The sequence below is a fragment of the Mesoplodon mirus genome (assembly GCF_964341445.2).
Source record: "Mesoplodon mirus genome assembly, chromosome: 5".
Taxonomy (NCBI): domain Eukaryota; kingdom Metazoa; phylum Chordata; class Mammalia; order Artiodactyla; family Ziphiidae; genus Mesoplodon; species Mesoplodon mirus.
The window spans coordinates 26,269,053-26,290,244 of record NC_138980.1 but is presented as its reverse complement, the minus strand read 5'-3'; positions in this window follow the sequence as shown (position 1 = coordinate 26,290,244).

Below are 21,192 nucleotides of genomic sequence, written 5' to 3'. Positions count from 1 at the left end.
TTCCTTAGCTTCTTACTTTACTTACTCCATGATGTTGGAATCATAGGCAGTCTCCTGGATAGGACTTAGGATGGCTCTATGTTGGTTCTTTTTCATATGTGTGCTGGTGTATATAGCCTGTATCTGGTCCATGGGAAAGCCTTACACTTTACTTTTTGAGGGATGCGTATGGCCCAAGTAAGGCATCTCGCCCTTGTCCTGTTTTTTTGATGGTTCAGCCATTCATAGTTGGCAGTACATTGTCTCCCAAGCTCCAGGGTACACATTTCAAACTCTGAATGGCTCAATTGAGTATTTTTCCCCATATTTGAAATAGGGGTCAGACACCACACACTCTCAAAAACCTCCCACAAGGAAGTGGGATGGGACTTAACAGCATAGCATTTTCCAAAAATCCCTTTCTTATCTCCACTTTTAATATTTTTATACTTTCAAAGTGGCTGAGAATGTTTACGTTCATAAAACTGGTCTCCATAATTTCTTCTACAAATCCTTCATGGTGATCTCATAACTCAACTTGTAACATGACATCGATTGTCCTCAGTTGAAACTGACACTAAAATATTTCCATTCTATTACTCCATCACATGAGTTTTTCATAAAGTTAAATTTATTTAATAAAAAAGACTCCTCCTTAAGATTATATCTTTCTTGCTTTTTCGTGGTGTGAAAAATTTCTTTTTAATGAAATCCTAGGGATAGTGTACTGTGGTTCTTTTTATAATGTGCTTCCTTGATAAAATAAAGACTTGGCCACTGACTATGTTGGCCCTTTATTTGATTTTTAACTTACAGGTTGATTTGTAGATGACTTGAGATTATTAATATAGGTTAGCACCCTAATTTTCTTTTAAGTATGAAAATTAAAAACCTGAAGTGACAAAACAAACTTCCCAAGCAAACATAACAATTAAGTGACATATTCAGGACTAGTGCAGAAAACATATTTTTCCTGACTCCCAGTCTCGTGCTCACTCTACTATAAATATTCATTTAAAGAGCTAGGTAGATTGTTTCAAAAATAAAGTCTAAACTAAATAGAGGCCAATTACAAAAGAGAAAGCTTGAAAAATGGTGATGATAATGATACAAATAAAAGCGAACACATATGGGTCTTAAAATGTGTCAAGCACAGAGCACCTGCCTAAGATGAACTCATTTAATTCCTACAACAGCTCTATGACATAAGCACGGTTAATATCCCCATTGTACAAATGAGAAAACTGAGGCATAGAGTGGTTTGTAGCTTACCTGTGTACTCCAAGCTTATGATGCCCTTAACCACTATAATTTACAACAAACTCCTGATGAAGAGTTGGCTATACCTAATCTGGAAACAATTTCCATTTATTAAAATAAAACTACAGAAAGTTAGCATAAAAACCATTAGTTAGAAAGATGGAATTTTAAAAGCAAAGGAAAAAATGAATATCCGAATGAACTTTTAAGACAGTTATAAAATATAATTAATTATAGGAAAAATGTATAGAGGGATCTGAAAAATATCAGGAGACTATAAATGAAAATGGTCCACTAATAAAATTTTAACAGGTCATAATTTGTATTTCCATATTCTTTTCCTATGAAACCTTAGATTTTTTAAAAGTCTACCATGTGTTAAACTTCACATACTTTTAATGTAGGGTTTTAGAGTCAGATGATATTTCCATTAAAGACTTCATATTCCATGAGTTCAATACAATCTACTTACAATTTGTTTCAAGCTTTCAAGTTCTAAAAATACATGCTTTTATGAAGATTTTAAATCAGTTGGTAAAATAGGAGGCAGTCACATAAGGTTCATAGTTTCTGCTGTGCATGGTTTTCCTTCCCCCACTTTTCTTTTCTTTTTTTTTTTTTTTTGTAAATAGCATAACAACTTGATCTTAAACACTGACACTGTACAGGCTTTGCTAGACTGTTCTTTTCCAATTTAAACAAAACGTAAGACAGAGGAGATATTTATCTTTGAAGAGTGGTTCTCACCATTGAGACATCGCCTTATTCTCTGTTACACTCCAGGAGTTCTAGATGTAGGCAAAAATATATGGCAGGGCTTGAACAGCATATTTCAGTGAAAAGAATTAATTACCCACGGAGTCAAAGATTGCTTGGAGCAGAATGAGAGACTTTGGGAAGCTTTCCTATAGAGTTACAATGCTGAGAAACAGACTCCATGTTGAGAGGCTTGTCCATATTATATTTTACCTAACCTTTGGCTGAAACCATATTCAAGCAACGTTACCTTATTATCCCTAAAATGTTCTGAAATCATGTTTTGTTTTTTTTTAACTTGCCTCTAGCTAAATATAAATTTTTTTGGGGGTCCAGAATAAAACAAAAATATCCCAACAGTATGTCTGTCCTTGGTTTCTCCATTACAGATGAGAGTTTAATTCTTTCATCAATTTGTATTAAATTTCATCAGAGTAAGAATTATTTTTTGAAACAAACTAACAGTGAAATGCCTTTCAAAATACTGTTTTGGCTTAGAACTGTCATTCTTTAAGCTTAATAGCCCCAGGGCTGAAAAGTTACACTAGTATTACAGCTGTTTGGTGTAACATTCAAATAATGTTTGCTATTGATTTAGAAGATTCAAACAGCTTAGATTTTGTTCCCTTTCATTTACATTCTTAGCATCAAAGTGACAGAGTGTCAGGGTAGTACAGTAAAGCAATTAGAAAAAAAAATTAACTCTGCTGACCATAGGATCTAGTTTTCATTGCTATGGCTGAGCAAACTTTGTGTGTTCACCACTCATCAGTAAATAGGAGAATGCCATTCGTTAACCCGAAAGAACAATGAATTATTCTGACAGTTCATTCATATGGAGAAGACCTTGGCTAAAACAGAGATGCAATGCGCTCCCTGTTGACTAAGGCCTCTTTTGTAAAGACTTAACCTTGTGTTACTTAATAAAATTCCATACTGATATGGGTCAGTATACTATGAACATCTGAGAGCAGGAATAACACTTTAATAGAAGCATAAAAAAGAGCCCGCTTCTTTCTATTTCACAAAATTGGAGTAGGGATTAATGAGATAATGTGTGTAAAGCAATTTGATCTCCTGAGGGAAAGACATTAAAATATTATGAAAGCATTATTACTAATAATTATTCCAGTTGACTTATGTGTAAAGGGTAGAGGAGTCTGACTCTTCGGGTAGCATAATTACATAGGGAACAGGTTTATTTATTTATTTATCTGCTCTCCCCAAAGAGCAAGAAGTTAATTGTGTTTTGAACCTAGAAGACAAGATTGTGACTTAGACATGGTAAATGGTTCACGTGAGCAGCTACTGAATAGACAGTCAAAATGTGGTCCATCTGATTCTTTGGGGTGGAATGTTGGGAGTTAATATGTAAGCAAGGGAAACTTCCAAGCAATGAATCATTATCTTCTAAATAGTGTATAGAGGTTAGAAAACGTTTATTCCCCCAGAAAGAAGAGTGTTAACAAGTACATTCCCCCAACCCCTATCACCAGGCTATTTCATGACCTTGGCTATTTAGTATGAAATGCAAAAGTTTAAATAAGAATTTACTTTTAATATTGTCTGCCATCAGCCAGAATCTCTTACTCTAGCAATGAGAGGCATAAGCAGGGACAAAATAAAGAACTCTCTAGTTTTTTTTTTTTTTTTCCAGCCGACATTAACTAGCATTCTGACTTTAGTCAAATACATTTGTTCATTTATTCATAGAATATATACAGGCATATCTACTTTGTTTTAAACATTGTGCAAGACTTTAGGGGTACAGGAGAAGGAGATATAAATTTTCAGGATTCTGGGAGAGAGAAGTCAGGCAGGACCTCACACAGGTGGTAGCAGTTGAGTCTTGGTGTAATAGAGGTGGCTGAGGTTCATTTGAGCCATAAATTCAGGAAAGTGCAGTCAGTTATGGCTAGAGCATAAAGACCTTGAAGGGGAAAGGCAGAACACGAGGCTGAAGCGACAGTATGGGCCAGCCAACATCAGTCAGGACGGCTCTGGGGAGGAGTCTGAATACTATCTGGACGGCCAGTGATTCTCAATAGAGGATGTGACATGTCACACTGAGAGCAGGCCAACCTCTTCCCCACTGCACATATTCTCAACTCACTGTAGTCAGCCACAAGTATTGATTCAACTGACAATTTGTAATATCTTTAAGTGTACCTAAAAAGACAATAGGAGCCATCTAAGGATTTTAAGCAGACAAATCACTTGTCAGGTCTGTGCTTTACCCTATATACTTCTATAATTAAATACACAAGAAGAATACTGTTTGCACAGTTGTATCCCTCCAATAGTAGAGGGTACCCCTTCACAAATATGTTTTCTGGATTGGTCTCCAGTGCTTCTCAAAATTTCAATGTGTGCTTTTATTTCCCAATAATGCTTTTGATCCTAATAATAATTAGGTATATGTGTACTATATGAAAAGATAGTTACAGTAAATATATATTAACAAATGATCCAAACTTCATGTCCAGAAATTCTAAAACTTCAGAGAAATTTTCTAGCCTACAATCTCTGGTTTGTATATCACAACTGAAATCATCAATAGTTATCAATCCCTTGGCACATTTATCTTCTTGGCTTTATTTAGTTTCTTGATTATAGAGGGAAAAGGACAAGGAATGAAAAATTGAAGCTGAAGATCATAATTCTATTCTCAGCAAAGCAACTTACTAGCCATGTTACCTTGAGACTGTTAATTGAGATAACAGTGCCTGCCTGGCCTAACTTTTACAGGTTTTACCAGTAGCATGTGAGACAATGAATATAAAAGTCATTCGACAACATGTAAGCATAGCAGACAAAAGGATTTAGCAGACAAGGCTTAACTGGACTCCCCAGTTTGATTGAAGAAGGGCCACAAAGTGCCAAGTGTTCAGAAAACTGTGAGTGGGGTCAGGACCTAGCAATGGCAAAGAAATTTGGGTGTCAAAAGTGAACTGCATATTTTACAGTGTCTTTCAGAAGCTCAGCTGAAAATCACTCTCTTATAGAACAACGTGATGGAGTTTCATGAAAGAAACTTTTTTCAATGTATAAATTCATATCAAACAAAGGATACACAATTAAGCCTTTATAAAATATATTTCATAAATAAGACTATTAGAGGTGAAATCAGGATAAGTCACAGAAATTAAAAATACCTTCTCTTTGTGCTATTTATATTGACTGAGTTCTTTGTGAGCCTTCTTTTATTTATCTCTGTATTCCTAAAAATGCATAGTACCTGGCTCTTAGTAGTTATGTAATTGATTTTAAGTAAATTAATACTTAAGACAGCTTTCTGACATAGGTATAAAGTATCGTAAATACTAAGTGAACTAAACAAAAGAATCCAATTTTTCCAATATTATACCTAAGTATATCAACCTACTATCCTGCAAAAAAACTGTGATATACAGTTTTCAATAAGAATTTAAAATAAACATGAATGACATTAAGCTTAGTTTATATGACTGTTTAAAATGGAGGTAAAAATGGGGGTAAAAGTGATTAAATAAGCATCAGTTTAAAATATTTTATACCTTAAAAAATCATTTCTGGCATCTTTCTAGAACAGAGAAGATTCTATATGCATATGACAAAAAATTAAGAGTTGAAGGTTTCCCAGTTAAGCCCTTTATAGAGCATTGTGAGAAGAAAAAAAAAAAAAAAAAAAAAAACAATCAAATAATTGCCCTCCCTATGGTCAAGAAAATGCCTAAAGGGAACAAAACAATGATTAAAAAATAATAAAGTTTCTTGCAACAGACCAAAGATAACCCAGGACATAGAAAGCAATTGTTTCAAAATTAGTTTGCTCTTAAATATATATTTAAAAACCCTGAGAAGGGAAGCAAAGATTGAAAATTTAATTTCAAGTGGGAAAAATATACGAATGCCTATTCCACAGAAAGCATTGTATCTTCTACTGGAAGAAACAATGAAGAAAACTACACAGCCATTTCCTTCAAGGAACTCAAATCAGGTAAATTATTTTCATACAGGTAAACAAATAGCTATAATATGAGAGAATCTATTAAGTACTGTAGGTATAAAATACTATGGGCTCTCAGAAAGATGAAAAATTAAGCTTCCCTCTCAACCCAATTTCTATTATGTTGAATTTGTTTTGTTTTCAGTCTATTTTACACACTATTCCTAAACAATCTTATACATTCCCATAGTTTTAAATAACATTTATAGTCCAACAGTTCCCAGATTTCTTTTTCCAGCCAAGACTTCTCCTCTGAGCTTCAGACTTGTATAGCTAACCCTCTATTTAATGTCTTCACTTGAATATCCCACAGGCGTATCAAATTAAATGTCTTTATCAGTCATGTTCTTAGTTGCAAGCAACAGAAACCGATTCTGGCTGAAAAATCAAAAAGGAATTTCAAAAAGGATATTGAGAAGCTCGCAGAATGGTTGGGAGGGCTGGAATACCAGGTTTAAGACTAAATTTCTAGGGAAAATAATGAGAACCACAAAACAGAGCTGGCCTACTGAGAAAACTACTGCAGTCATTGCTGTTATTACATTCTGGAAGCTACTGTTTGCATGACTGCCACAAACCTGTTTTCCACAGCTGGCCAACAGCGCTGAATGTCCTAACCCAGGAAGATGATGTTGCCATCACTGACCACACCCTGATAGCTGGAAGCTAGTAAGTTCCGCTAGCAGAATGGAACCTCAAAAGTCAATCAGCCTCTCATGTGAGCCTATGTGATGCATGGACATAACACCATGTTGCAAAGAAAGCTGGGAAGAATACTGCTTGGTTTCTACCTTGGGAAGGCAGAATTTATAAAGCAGAAAACTTTCCCAAATGTCACAAGAGACATGTGTCTGTGTCCCTGCACACAGAGACAGGACCTGTTGTGTACCACAGTACCCAAAACAGAGCTCTTCATTTTCCCTCCCCTCAAATCACTCCCCTTTAGTCTTTTATGTTTTATATAATGTTATTTCCATTGGCTCAGTTGCTCGTCAGAACTTAAACATTTTACTTTAAATTTCCTTCTTCACGCCCACATCTAATCCATCACCAAATTTTGTCCATCCAGATAATAAATCTTAAATCCTTCACTTCTCTACATTTCCACGGTTATCATTTGTCTAGATCAGGGGTCAGCAAGCTGTTTTGTAAAAGTCCACATAGTAAATACTTTAAGCTTTGTGGGCTACATACAGCCTCTGTCACATATTCTTTATTTTTCACAACCTTAAAAAATATAAAGACCTTACTAGCTTATGGGTCATACAAAGCAGGTCATGGGTAGGTTTGTATCCACAGGCCATAATTTACTGACTTCCAGTCTTGTCCATGCTGCTATCAACTAATTTCTAGATATACACTAAAAGCTTTATGTTAATTAATCTCTGCTTCTTTATCCATATTCAGTCCATTCGCAGAGAACAGTCCATTTGCATAGAACAACATGAGTGGTATTTTGAAACCATAAATCTGATAGTGTCATTTTCCTGCCTAAAGACTTTCACTGGTTGCTCACTGCACTTACTTAGCATTAAAACAAAACTGGTAAGTGGCCTTCAAGGCCTGTAACCATCTGGGCCCTGCCAACCTTTTCACCTTTACTGCACCTTCATTACATTCCAGCTGTATCTGCCTTACTTCATTTCCCTGAATTGCAAGCTCTGTCCAAGTCAGGACCTCTGCACAGGCTCTACTCTGACTGGAATGATCATCTTGCTTTTCCTTCATCTTCAGCTGAAGACTCAGAGTCACTTCCTCTGGGTCTTTTCTGACCATGCACCCTCACAAGTTAGGTTCCTATTATTTTTCTCTATTAGAGCACTCCATTTATTTTTTTTCCTGCATATCATATATCTCTAACTGCAGTTATATAATTGTTTGATTCTTTATGTCAATCTCTTCTTTTAGAACGTAAATTACTTCACTGTTATAAGTTCCACACCTAGCATCTTTTATTCTCAAATATTTGTTGAATGAAGAAATAAATGAACATATGAATCCAGCTGGAAATATTCAAGGAAATGTTCATTGGGCTAGTGAATTTTACAATAAGCCTTGAAGAACATGAAAAATTCGGAAAGGAAAATTAGTAAAGTTCAAATGGAAAAAATCTAGGGAAGAGTGAGTTATATGATGTACTGAGTTATGTGGTATATAAAGGATATATAATGACATCATCCTAAAGAAGTAGGTTCGAAGCAAATTATTGAAGGTCTTATATGCTGAGATAAGGAGTATATTTTACCCTAATGGCCTAATAGGGTATTCCCATATGATGGTCTCAGAGTCTTTAATGTGTCTACACCATTGTAACTCTCTAAGGGAGAATTGTGGTAGAAAGAATCTAAGGTGGCCCCCAGGATCCCCACCTCCCTCCTCCTGGTATTCAAATCCTTGTGTATTTCCCTCTTCTTGAGTGTAGGCAGGACATGCCACTTGCTTCTAACCAATAAAACATAACAAATGTGATGGGATGTGACTTGTATGGTTACTCTACGTAAGACTGTAGCGTAAGTCTTACTAGGGGACATTGTCTCCTGTTGGTTTTGATAAAGCCAGTTGACCATGTTAGGAAGACTCATGTGGCAAGTTTTGAAAATGGCCCCTGGAGACAGCCAGCAAGAAACTGAGGCCCTCCATACAACAAGCCACAAGGCCTGAATTCTGACAACCACTTGGAAGCAGATCCTTCCCTGGGAGAGCCTTGAGATGATATCACGGTCCTGAGTGATACCTTGATTGCAGTTTTGTAGGAGACCCAGCTGAACTATGCCCAGATTCCTGATCCTCAGAAACTGTGAGATAATCAATGTGTATTGTTTTAAGCCTCAAAGTTTGTCAAAACATTGTTATGCAGCAATGGATACTTAGTACATGGTGTTATGGAATAAATTTTGTCGACTCAAAAAATTCATATGTTGAAGTCCTAATATCCAGTGCCTCAAACTGTGACCATATTCTGGAGACAGGGTCTTTATAGGGGTAATTAAGTTACAAGGAGGTCATTAGGGTGGACCCTGATTCAATATGACTGGTGTTCTAATACGAGGAGGAAATTTGTCTCAGACACATAAGGAGGGAAGATAATGTGAATACAAAAGAAGGAGGGAAGATAATGTGAACACAAAAGGAGAAGGCAGCCACCCACAAGACAAGGAGAGAGGCCTCAAAAGGAGCCAACACTTGCCAACACTTGCCAACCCTGCTTAGACTTCAAGCATCCAGAACTATGAGACTAATTTTTTGTTGTTTAAGCTACCTTGTTTGTGGTATTTTGTTACTGCAGGCCTAGCATACTAATATGCAGGGGTTATATTAGGTAGCATCCCTTTTTTAAAGAACATCTATTACCACTTGAAAGACTACTAATAATCTGAGTAACCCAGTTTAAGGGACATTGCTGTGGGGAACAGAGGTGATGAATTGTTGACCAGCCCATTAAAGCTAGTTAGGCGATTTTCTCTGTATTCTGTTTTTCCCCTCAGTAAAGATATAATAATTATATCCTCAATGAGGATATTATATTCCTCAATAAGGATATGTTTTTTTCACTCTCCTTTGCTCACTGGGTCTTTAACCTATTTCCCTTGAAGGATTTGCCATTACCCATTTCTCAGAGCTACGCTCAATGTCAAGGCAGTTTCTAAAGTTACTTTCCTTATCCCTTATATTTCATAAAACATAATTCTTAAAAAACTATAAAATTTAGTTTAAATATTATAAAATGCAAAGAAGAGTGAAGTAAAGCCATGTTAAACACTTAAGAACACTGGTTTCTTCACAGGGAAACATTAACGTGTATATAAGATGAGAAACAGTGATGTTTTTAAATGCACTGGATATTGGGTTTGGCAATATCACTCAGTAGTCTGATGTTTGGAGAAACTTGATTGAAATTATTGCAAATGTCTTATGTTTCCCCTTCATTTCGGTTCAGATCAAGGTTGTGTATTCTCTGATGTATAATAAATGTCAAAGTGCCTGTGGGTGGTTTTTAGACAATTAATGTGGTTTTCAAATACTAATTGCTAAGTTTTGGTTGCAAAACTAGGCTTCTGAGACAGGGTTCTCAGAAGCTTTGATCACATATTTTTAGCTGGATGTGTTTGGAATGGCTTGAGAAGTAGTCATTGCTTACTGGGGGTTCCTCTCCATCTCCCTGACAGCCATCCCCTCCTCCTTCATGATTTAGTCCTTCCTATGAACCTCCTACATCAGGCTTATGGTGTCCTTTTGTTGACCTCTGATTGGTCCCTAATCTTAGTTATCTACAGGTATCAATTTATAGGTTATTGTACTGATCCAAGGTATTATTTAATCAAAGAAACACACCCTCTGCTTTCTTTGCTTAGGAAGAAATCCAGCTCTGACCTAGAGAAAAGGATTGTACTCTATGACAGATTCTTTACCTTCTATTAAGTTTTTATTTATTTATTTATTTATTTTTATTTTTTTGGCTGTGTTGGGTCTTCATTTCTGTGCATGGGCTTTCTCCAGTTGCGGCGAGCGGGAGCCACTCTTCATCACGGTGCACGGGCCTCTCACTGTCGCGGCCTCTCCCGTTGCGGAGCACAGGCTCCAGACGCGCAGGCTCAGTAGTTGTGGCTCACGAGCTTAGTTGCTCCACGGCATATGGGATCTTCCTGGACCAGGGCTCGAACCTGTGTCCCCTGCATTGGCAGGCAGATTCTTAACCACTGCGCCACCAGGGAAGCCCTATTAAGTTTTTAATTATTCAAATAAGGTTTCCCTATTCATCACTTCCCTGAAAGAACTCTCCCCAGGCACCAATGATCTAATTGCCAAATCCAGTAGACTCCTTTCAATATCCACTGTATTTGGTGTCTGAGCCATTTGCATCTCTGAGCTATTTGACATCTCTGAGCTTCTTTCTTTGGCGTAGTGATACTGCTGCCTTAGTTCTCCTTTTATCTTTTTAAACCTTCTCAATATCCACGGTAAGATTCTCTTTCTCAGCCTATTCTTTAAAACTATTAATGTGCCTTAGATTTTCTCTCCTAAGAAACCAATATATTCTGCATGCTTTCATAAGATTCTCATTTAATTCCATTATTCCAAAGACAGCTATATGATAATTATACGATAATTCCAAAATTTATATTTCCAGCTCAGGCTACTCTACTGAGGTCTAGACCTGTATAGGCCCAGGAAGCTCAGACTCCCCATCTCCAAAACAGAACTCATCAACACAGCTTCCCCTCCCTACTTGCCATCAAACCTGTTATTTCCCCTGCAATCATTATCTTGTCATCTCAATGAACTATTCCAATATTTTTTTTAGGACCAAGGAGACATTCTATAAAAAAGTGTTTGCATCTAATTAATCACCTTCATAATTTTCTTGTCCAGTTTATCACTCTCCACCGCTGCTTACTACCTTAGCTCAAGGCCTCATTATCACCTACCTGGATTACTGCAATCATTTTCATCTAAGTGTTTTTCTGCATCCAGTCTTGGACCGCTTTGGTTCATCTTGTATAATACTGCCAAATAACCTTTCTAAAACGTAATACTTATATTATATTATTGCTTACATATTACCTAAAGAACTATTTATATTATAACAGAACATCACTTATGACCTGGCCCTTGCCTTCTGTTCTGGCCTTATCTTCCTCCACTCTCCTGCCACCTTTATTCCCATATGTTCTTCCCTCCAGCCATACACCTTTTTCTTGTTTTATTTTTTGTTTGTTTGTTTTTATATCCCCTTCATACCCATGTTTACTCCGCTTAACCTCCTGGAAATCCCTTTTCTTGGACATGTCCACTTTTATATATCATGCGCCTGAAAAATTCCTCATCACTGTGCATGACTCTGCTTAAAGATATGCTTTTTTTTGACTGCTTTCTGAAAGCACTAGGTAAAATTGATCATTTCTTATTGGGACCCACTGAATATTTCTATAACAGCATACTTTATTTTATTACACTTCACTTTACTGTGCGACCCAGATACTGTATTTTTCATTAATTGAAGGTTTGTGGCAACCCTGAATTGAACAAGCCTATTGGCAGTATTTTTCTAACAGCATTTACTCTCTTCATATCTCTGTGTCACATTTTGGTAATTCTTGCAATATTTCAAACTTTTTCATTATTATTATATTTGTTATGTTGATCTGTGATCAGTGATCTTTGATATTCCTACTATGACTCACTAAAGGCACAGGTGATGGTTAGTATTTTTAACAATAAAATTTTTAATTAAGGTACATACATTTCTTTAGACATAATGCTGTTGCAAACTTAATAGACTACAGTATCTCGAAGGTATGCCTGTATAACATAATCACTCTAAACAGTTCTGCTGAAGGCATGGTCCATGGACAAGCATGACCTGGGAGGGTGTTAGAAATCCAATTCATCCCCAGTGTACTGAATCAAAGTCTCCATCAGGAAGAACTTAGGACTTGGTGCTTTAATAAGCTCTCCAAATCATTCTCATGCTCACCAAAGTTTGATGTGCTGCTCTGCAAATTTGTTGCTAGAAGTTTAAAAATTAGAGATTTAATATGGCAGGTAGAAGTATGCTATTATGACGACCTGAAAGATCATGGCCATTGGAGGACCCAGTGGGAGAACTACTCTCTAGTCAAGAAACAAAAATTATATCAAGAAGGAAATAATAGGCTGATATACATGATTTGACTCAGTTCCTCTCTCCCTGACAAAAATAGAGTGGGTTCCTACTATGTGCACATTGAAAAGAGAGTATGCCAAGCAGGTTTCTGGGAGGCCTCTGTTCTTCTGGAAAAAAGAAAATAGAACAATTTTGGCCTGAGCTGTTGGAGGCAGTACCACTGCCAACAGAGGATCCAGAGAGACATTAGCCCAAGATAGAGCTGAAAGTGCCTGCCCAGCCTTTTCCAGTTTTGCTCATGCATATCCAGTGAAGAATGGGAAAAACAAGATATCTACTCTCAGATATTTTTTTCTTGAAAAAAGAACCCTTAAATGTTTACTATAAGCTTGTATAGAAATACTTGTCAAGAACTTCCCAGTAGTGTGAGAGAAAGTAGTGACAGTCAGGAAGAGTCAGATGAAGAAGTAAAGTGGTACAGGAAATTTCCACAAATCCAATTGCCTAGGGGAATTCATGAAAGATGACAATAAATATACATTTAAAAATATATTATATATTCCACTGTAATAAATGTAAAGTTGTTAAAGATAAGAATGATGGCTTTTCATCTCCAATGAGGAGTACAGTTCCTTGGAATATAGTAAGCACTCAGTGAAAGATTGTTGAATGAATAGTGAGAAAGATTTTTCTACCAGCATAAATCATAAAATTATCAAATTTTAGAGGCAAAATTGTTTCTACAGAGATGATAATCTGTTAGCTAATTTGAATATTGCTTTTTACAATCTACACCATGTCCAGCTTAACTAAATTATTTCTTAGTATTTTAAAAACTCTTCCAACATCACTCCTGGCAATACTATGTTTTTAAACACCAAATGGACAAACTGGAAACATAATTGTCTTCTAGTTCCTATGAGTGCTGGCCTATGCACTGAGTGGTCACCTACAGCCTTCTGCTTATATTCTATTGTGTTCAATTATCTGAAATGTATCTATCCATGCATAACATCATCTGTACAAAATAATTCGATTATTGAACTCACAATAATACAGAAATTTATAATTTTTTTAAAAATGCATACAATTCAAAAGTTAGCTGATGTCAATACTGTTTCTAATTCAAAGCGATAGCCTATTCTGCTATAATTTAACAATATAACAATTATAATTTTCATTTCCTCCTACAAGGCCCATCCGTGGACATTTATGTTTTGATGTGATTACCCAAAACCCAGGCATGATACTGTGGTGAGCCATGGAAATAAAAATCTCTATAAATTATCTATTTACAAATTTAACCCTTTTAGAGATAAATGAACATAGAGGCTCACATTTTCTCTGTTCCATTTATGTCATCATTTTTAAAATTAATACCAATCTTAGGTGCCCCTTTTTATCTTTTCATCCTTAATTCCCTAGTTCACAAAGGCTCAAAAGTATTCAGTGTTTTGTTTGCATTAGCCACGCTATCAGAAAAATGCTGGCTATCTTATTATATGCTCATGCTAAAGATGGAACAATCACTTTTATGACTTTTTGTTGAGCAGTAAGAGCCATGAAAGCTGTGAACAAAATGACAAGAAAGTTGAAAAACTGTGAGATATTTCTTAAGTCAGTGAGATATTTAAATGTGTTTATTAACCATGAAAATACTGGGAGAAAAAAGTAGATAAAACTTCACTGATAAACTTGTTCAAAGACACTGACTTCCCCTCCACAAAAAAACACATTTTGTGTTTGTGTGTATATGTATACATTTTGCATTTATACATGCATGTATATATATATATAAGCATACACTGTATATCTCCCATCATGGCTGATATCTTGTCTTTGAATTCTACTTTTGCCCGTATATTTTCTCTGAGTTCCTCTAGGACAGGGAATACAGGAATGATGTTTTCCATTTTATTATTTCAGGTCGCTTAAAAAGTGCCTGACACTTAACAGTCACCCAGTAAATATTTGAAGAGTTAATTTATTAGATTTACGATACAACAACATTTAATTTAAGCATAAATCTACATATATTATATATGGTATATTGGTTTTAAGTCAGAATTGTGATACAATTTACTACAGTTGTATGTGGTAAATATATATATATATATTTCAGTCTCTTGAATATTCAGTGAGTTCAGATAAGAAAGGCCTGCCTCATGAAAATTGGATTATTGGAAAGATAATACTTTAAAATAGCGGTTTATGAACTATAATATGCTTTTATGACATATTTTTGATCATAAGTCTTTGATCAATAGCTTATCTCTCAATTATAACACCATGACTGTGGGGAAATACAACCAGCTTTATGGTGATGCACTCTGAAGTGTGCTTTATTAAAAATCATTGTGGGGGCTTCCCTGGTGGCGCAGTGGTTGAGAGTCTGCCTGCCGATGCAGGGGAAACGGGTTCGTGCCCCGGTCTGGGAAGATCCCACATGCTGCGGAGCGGCTAGGCCCGTGAGCCATGGCCGCTGGGCCTGTGCGTCCGGAGCCTGTGCTCCGCAATGGGAGAGCCCACAACAGTGAGAGGCCCACATACCGCAAAAAAAAAAAAAAAAAAAATCATTGTGAAAAAAATGTGGCAATTGGATTATTTATGTTGAATCTGTAAAAGCTGAACATTTAATTCATTAAAAATAGTAACTAATTTTGTTGTGGTGAATACAGATCTATACCAAACATTATCCTATTGTGCTGAGTTAATAGAACAATTTACTTGAAAAAAGTGATTATGTCATTCCCAAATTCATTTTGTAATTGTATTTCTAATAAGCAAAGTAGAAGGAAACAAATGATGCCTAATAAAGAGAATGACAGGCTTAAGATGAGGGATGCTACTGACTGTGACTCTTAAACCACCCAAATGCTCAGGCTCACATGAGGAATTTGATGCAGAGGGAATGCACATTTCTTTATAACGTTCAGATAATCATACCAAAGCCTTGGAGGAGAAACTCATTATTTTGTCTGTCTAATAACAGAATCAGCACCCCAAATATTAGGGAGAATATTCCCCCATCCCAACCTTGGAATTTGATTTAGAGTTGCCATGCATTTATAGACTGTACCATTACTTAGTTGATTAATCTAGATGCAGACACTTGATCCAAATTGAATCTATTTCATATTCCTGACAGTAGTAAATTTGTTTCCTGTCTACTGAAAAAATTAGAGCCCTTTGCTAGGGTTATTATTACTTTTTTTAATGTGGGACTAGAGATGAAGCATATCCTAGGATGACCCTACTGTACTATCATTATTCCTAAATGAATCATGAGGCCACTGAAGCAGAGAGACACAAAGTAACTTATCCACAGATCACATCTCTAGTAAATGCTGGAGCTGAAGTTCAATTCAAACAGCCTCCAGGTTCTGACAATCACCATATTCTGCTGCCCCTTAGTGCACTGCTGTCTTACTGTGCATGATATATGCAGAGACACTTTAATCCCTCCTTTATCTCAGGTTCAAATCATGAAATAATATAACCTATACAGAATTCACAGGGTAGCAGAAATTTGCAGATGGTTTCTCCAATCCCTGAGTATTCCTACCTGCAGAGGTCTTAATACCAGATTCAATTTCATAGCAATACAAGATGCTTTGGAAGAAGGCATTTATTGAACAGCACATCTTGTGCTTGCAGTGTAATACTGTCTTAACATCTAAAAATTCTTCGCCTCAGCCTTTCTCATCATTTCTACTCTTCCTATTTCAATCTGTAACTTCAACCTCAGCTGTCGTCTCTTTGCGTTTTCTTTATAGCTTCCGTGTAACACCTTTAAGTCTTAAAGGTCACCTAAGAGTGAATTGGACCTTTCTCAATTCCCCACTCAACTTGTCTAAGAAAGAATTATACCTTTGCCACATCTACACAATGGAACTGCAGCAACATGACACAATTGATGAGTGTCTTACTAAGGACTTTTCCTTGAAATGAATTTTGCTGAAAAGTCTGTACATTTTTACCTCTCATAGGTTTTAACGAGCTTCTCTGAAATTGCCATATGGCTACACAGTGCTAGTACAGAGTTTGAGGATTTATTAGGTACCTGTCCTAATCTTAGTTTCAGATAATCAGGAAACAGAGCACTTATAGTTCACCTATTAAGAGGTAAGAAAGAAGCATTGGAAAGGTCAGCAATTTTCTGGAATGAAATTCAGGAAATGAAAAAGATACAGAGCCCTAAGAGTGACCTAAATTTCAGAGGAGAACAGTGTAACAAACCCTCACTGTCATCCCACTGGAGAGCTAGTCAGCATGCACACATTACACCAGCCCCCATCCCACCCTCACCACTTAACAGAGCAAATTTATTCACACTGTCTGTATCATCAACAATGATCTAGTCAGCCATTGCTTCTCTGGAGAAATAATGATATAATAAGCAGTGGGTGGAAAATTTGGTAAGAACTGTGGTAATTGTAGTATTCATAACAGAAGATGGTTCCCATTGCTTCTACCAACAGGTAGAGACCATTTGAACTATCCTTCCAGCCATCATTTTAATTCTAATTTCCTTACCCTCCCTACGAATCCTCTACATGATAGATGAAATTAATAACTCTTCCAGGAAGCTATACTGGAAGTAACTTTATTTCCACTCCTGATTCATCACAAAAGTTCTGGTTCCTTGTGATCAATTTCTCAACTGCACCATTCCACTATATATTTTTTTTCATTTCTAAAACTTTTGCTACATGTTATTATAAAAGATACTTTTATAATTACTTATAGATATCTCCAATGATTATTAATTCATTGTGAATACAAAGGTTACTAAGGTTATTAACTTTAAAAGACATTTGTCCCCACTATAACTAATTTTATCAATTACTTTTGGCTGACTGAAAATGAAATTACATTCTGGTATCTATAGCTACATGCTGATTTATTTTTCTGACTACAAGTTACTCTCAGTATATTCACGGGATCTCATTTATTTTTTCATTTCCTTTCCAGTTATCCATAAGTGAACTGTCATTTTGTAATATCAGAAATCTATTTAGTATTTGGTCACCATGAGAAATGTATGCAACATATATATATATATATATATATATATATATACACATACACACACACACACATATAATAACTAACATGTATCAGTACTTTATTCTTCCTCTTCATCTTATAGCCCAAATAATAAATAGTCCACTAAGATCTCTCCAATTCTCACACAATGTTGTCGTCCTTCATTCCCAAATCATAGTTATTGGTTGAATGACTCAATCCCAGAAGGAAAGAGAGCTTTAGCTGCAACATCAGTTGGTAGCTTGCCTAGTTTCAATGCCATACATAAAAACCATGTATTTCTTCAAATAGAATAGCCTATATAGCCAGTCCTTAGAGAACTCTATGGCTGACATAGAATTAAAGCATTCTTTCTTCCAGTTTTATCACTGGAAGATACTCAAAGGGAACAAAAGAAGAGTTCCATATTATGTTGAATTGGCTTTCCTAGAAAGTGCCCTCTGAGCGCAGGAAGCTAGTATTTGTTAAACACCAGCTGTGAGCCAGATACTGGGAAAAGTGCTTTATAGGCACTTAATCCTTACTACAATTCTTGAAGAAAGAATAATTATTACCCAAATTTGACATATGGAGAAACTGAAGAATACAGAGGTTATGTTACTTGCCCAATGTTATAACACTAGTACATGGTAAACGTAGTATAAAACCCATGCAGTTCAACATCATTGTCTGTATGTTTTATGGAAAAACTAGACTGTTTTATGAACTTTGAACCTGAGTCCTAATGAAATTAATTTCCAGTTGCCTTTGGAATGGTGCTATAAAGGTGTTAGAAAGAATACTTAAACTTCCTACTTATGGTATTCGCAGTTGAATGGGTATGACAGGCATTATTGTTTGTCTAACCACAAATCCATTTCCAGATATACATTTTCTCACTTGTCAGTCTTCACTATAAGACCTGCCAAATCTAATTACTTACCCCACCACCCTTCCAGTTTACCTTACACAAAGAAAGAGCACGTGACACAGTTTAGTCCAATAATGTACAATTAGAAGTTACAATGAGCTTTTGGGTATGTTTTTACTTTTTCTGGTAAAAAAAAAAAATGATAGAGAAACAGGATTCTCGGAATAGTGGAGGAGAAGCTCAGCAAATTCTCTCCACAAAGTGTGTTGATAAAATTGGACAAAATTGTCAAGAACAATTTCAGTTCTCTGGAAATCAACAAAGGGCATACACCAGATTGGAAACTTTAATTCGAGAAAAGCTACTGGAATGCAGATAAAAACAATGGAACTTTATGCTGTTTTAGCCTGAAATTGCTCCTATCCCAGCCCCACCTCCAACTCCATCTGTTCAGTTGTTTAACCAGAATAAGGCAAGCTGTGAAAACACCTCTTCTGCCAGAGGGCACTGTCTTGACTTGGAGCAAAGCCCATCCCCAGGGGTTGTTGAAACAATAGTACTCCCAGTGGAAAAATTCAAGGAAACCAACATCACAATAGTCAGAGGTTTCAATACCAGTTGTGTCAAGCAACAGAACGGCATACTAGCCAGAACTTCAGTAGTTATATCCAGAAAGTGAGACAACTATATTGAGTCTTGATATACATTCACATATCTTTATGGTCTGGAAGGCTGTACATATACCCAAGAGTACGTACATGCTAAGGAGACACCAGGGAGGTGCCTAATTGTCTTTTGTCTATGACTAAATGTTAGACCTGCTGGGGAGAGAAGACATGAGAAAGACTAGCAGAAAGTAAAAGCTAAGGCACACTTGTAAACTACCTAACCTCTGAATGCATATCCTAATTCACACAGAATTCACTGACAAAGGATGGAAGATTTATAGACTCAAGATTTATTTGACCAATCAATGTCAATCACTGAGCTATGTTGAGTCATCTCTAGGGTGTCAAGCTTAGAAATAAAAGAAAAATATGAGCAGAGACATCAGTGACCACAGTCTTAGGAAAAGAAAGACTGTACACAAGTAGTCCATACAAGTAACTAAAAAAAAAAATGAAAAAGAAAATAAAATATCAACAACCCCTGAGAAGAGGGGGTATCTGATCTAGATTTGCTACAATGTAGTTTCCAAGATTGTAGTCAAAAATGGGAGACATGCAAAGAAACAGGAAAGTGTGATACATACACAAGACAAAAAAATAACAGTCAATAGAAACTGTCTCTGAATAGGATGTTTAACTTAGGAGACTCCAAAGCAGCTACTATAAATATGTTCAAAGAACTAAAGAAAACCATGATGACAATGACACATCAAATAGAGAATGCCAATAAATGTAGAAATTATAAAAACTAATTGGAAAGTCTTCAGCTGAAAAGCATAATAATCAAAATTAAAAAGAATTACTACAGAGATTCGAGAGCATAGGTGAGGTGGAAGAAGAAATCGAATATTAAAATAGGTCAGTAGAAAGTATCTAATCCGAAAATCAGAAAAAAAAAAATACAAATAAAACACAGAGCCTTAAAAACCTGTTCAAGGCCAGCAAACACATCAATATGTGAAAAATGGGAGTCATGTAAGGAAAAGACCAAAGGGCCAGAAAGAATATCTGAAAAAATGAGGTCCAAAAACTGCTTAAATTTCATGAAAATTTACTCGTCCAAAAGCTCAACAAACTCCAGGCTGGATAAATTTAAAAAGATCCATACCACACATATGAAATCACACTGTTCAAAGTCAAAAACAAAAAGAAAATCTTGAAAGCTGAAAAAGGAAAATAATTGATCACATAGAGAGGAACTGCAATGAGATTAACAGCTGACATTTCTTTAGGAAAAAAGTAGAGACCAGAAAGTGCTGTGATGACATATTCCATGGACTAAAAGAAAAACAAAACAAACCAAAAGTCTGTAAACTAAGAATTCCATATTGAGCAAGACTATTCTTTAAAAATGGAAGTGAAATAACTCACTGCAAGATATACAAAGACTAAGAAAATTTCTTGCTAGTAGACCTGCCTTATAAAAAAACAATTAATGAAATTCCTTCAGGCTGAAAGAAAATAGTATTACATAGTAACATGAATTGACACAAAGAAATTTTTTTAAAACAACACTGGTAAAGGTAACTATGCATTTAATATAAAAGGCAATATATGTTTTATTTTTCTTAATTTTTTAAAATTATGTAAAACAATTATTTTACAAATGGCATTTTGGGTCTCTAAATATAAAAATGTAATGTATATAACAAGGCCATCATAAAGGAAGGGAGAGAATAAGCTATGTTGGAGTATAGTTTTATATTTCACTGGAATTAAACTTCATTAATTAAATTGATAAAGTATTAATCTAAAGCAGAATGTGAAAAATAAGATTCATAGTGTGATCCCTACAGAAACCACTAAGAAAGTAAGTATGTTTAGTAAGATAACCAAAAAAGAAATTTAAATGCTATACTAGAAAATTTCTATTTAACACATAACAAAACAGTAAAAGAACAGAACAAAAAAGAATGAAACATATAGAAGGCAAATAACAGATATAAATGTGAATGGATTAAATCTTCCCAAAAAGACAGATTGTCAGACTGGATAAAATAAGATAAGCAATTATATGAAATCTACAAGAGACACTCTT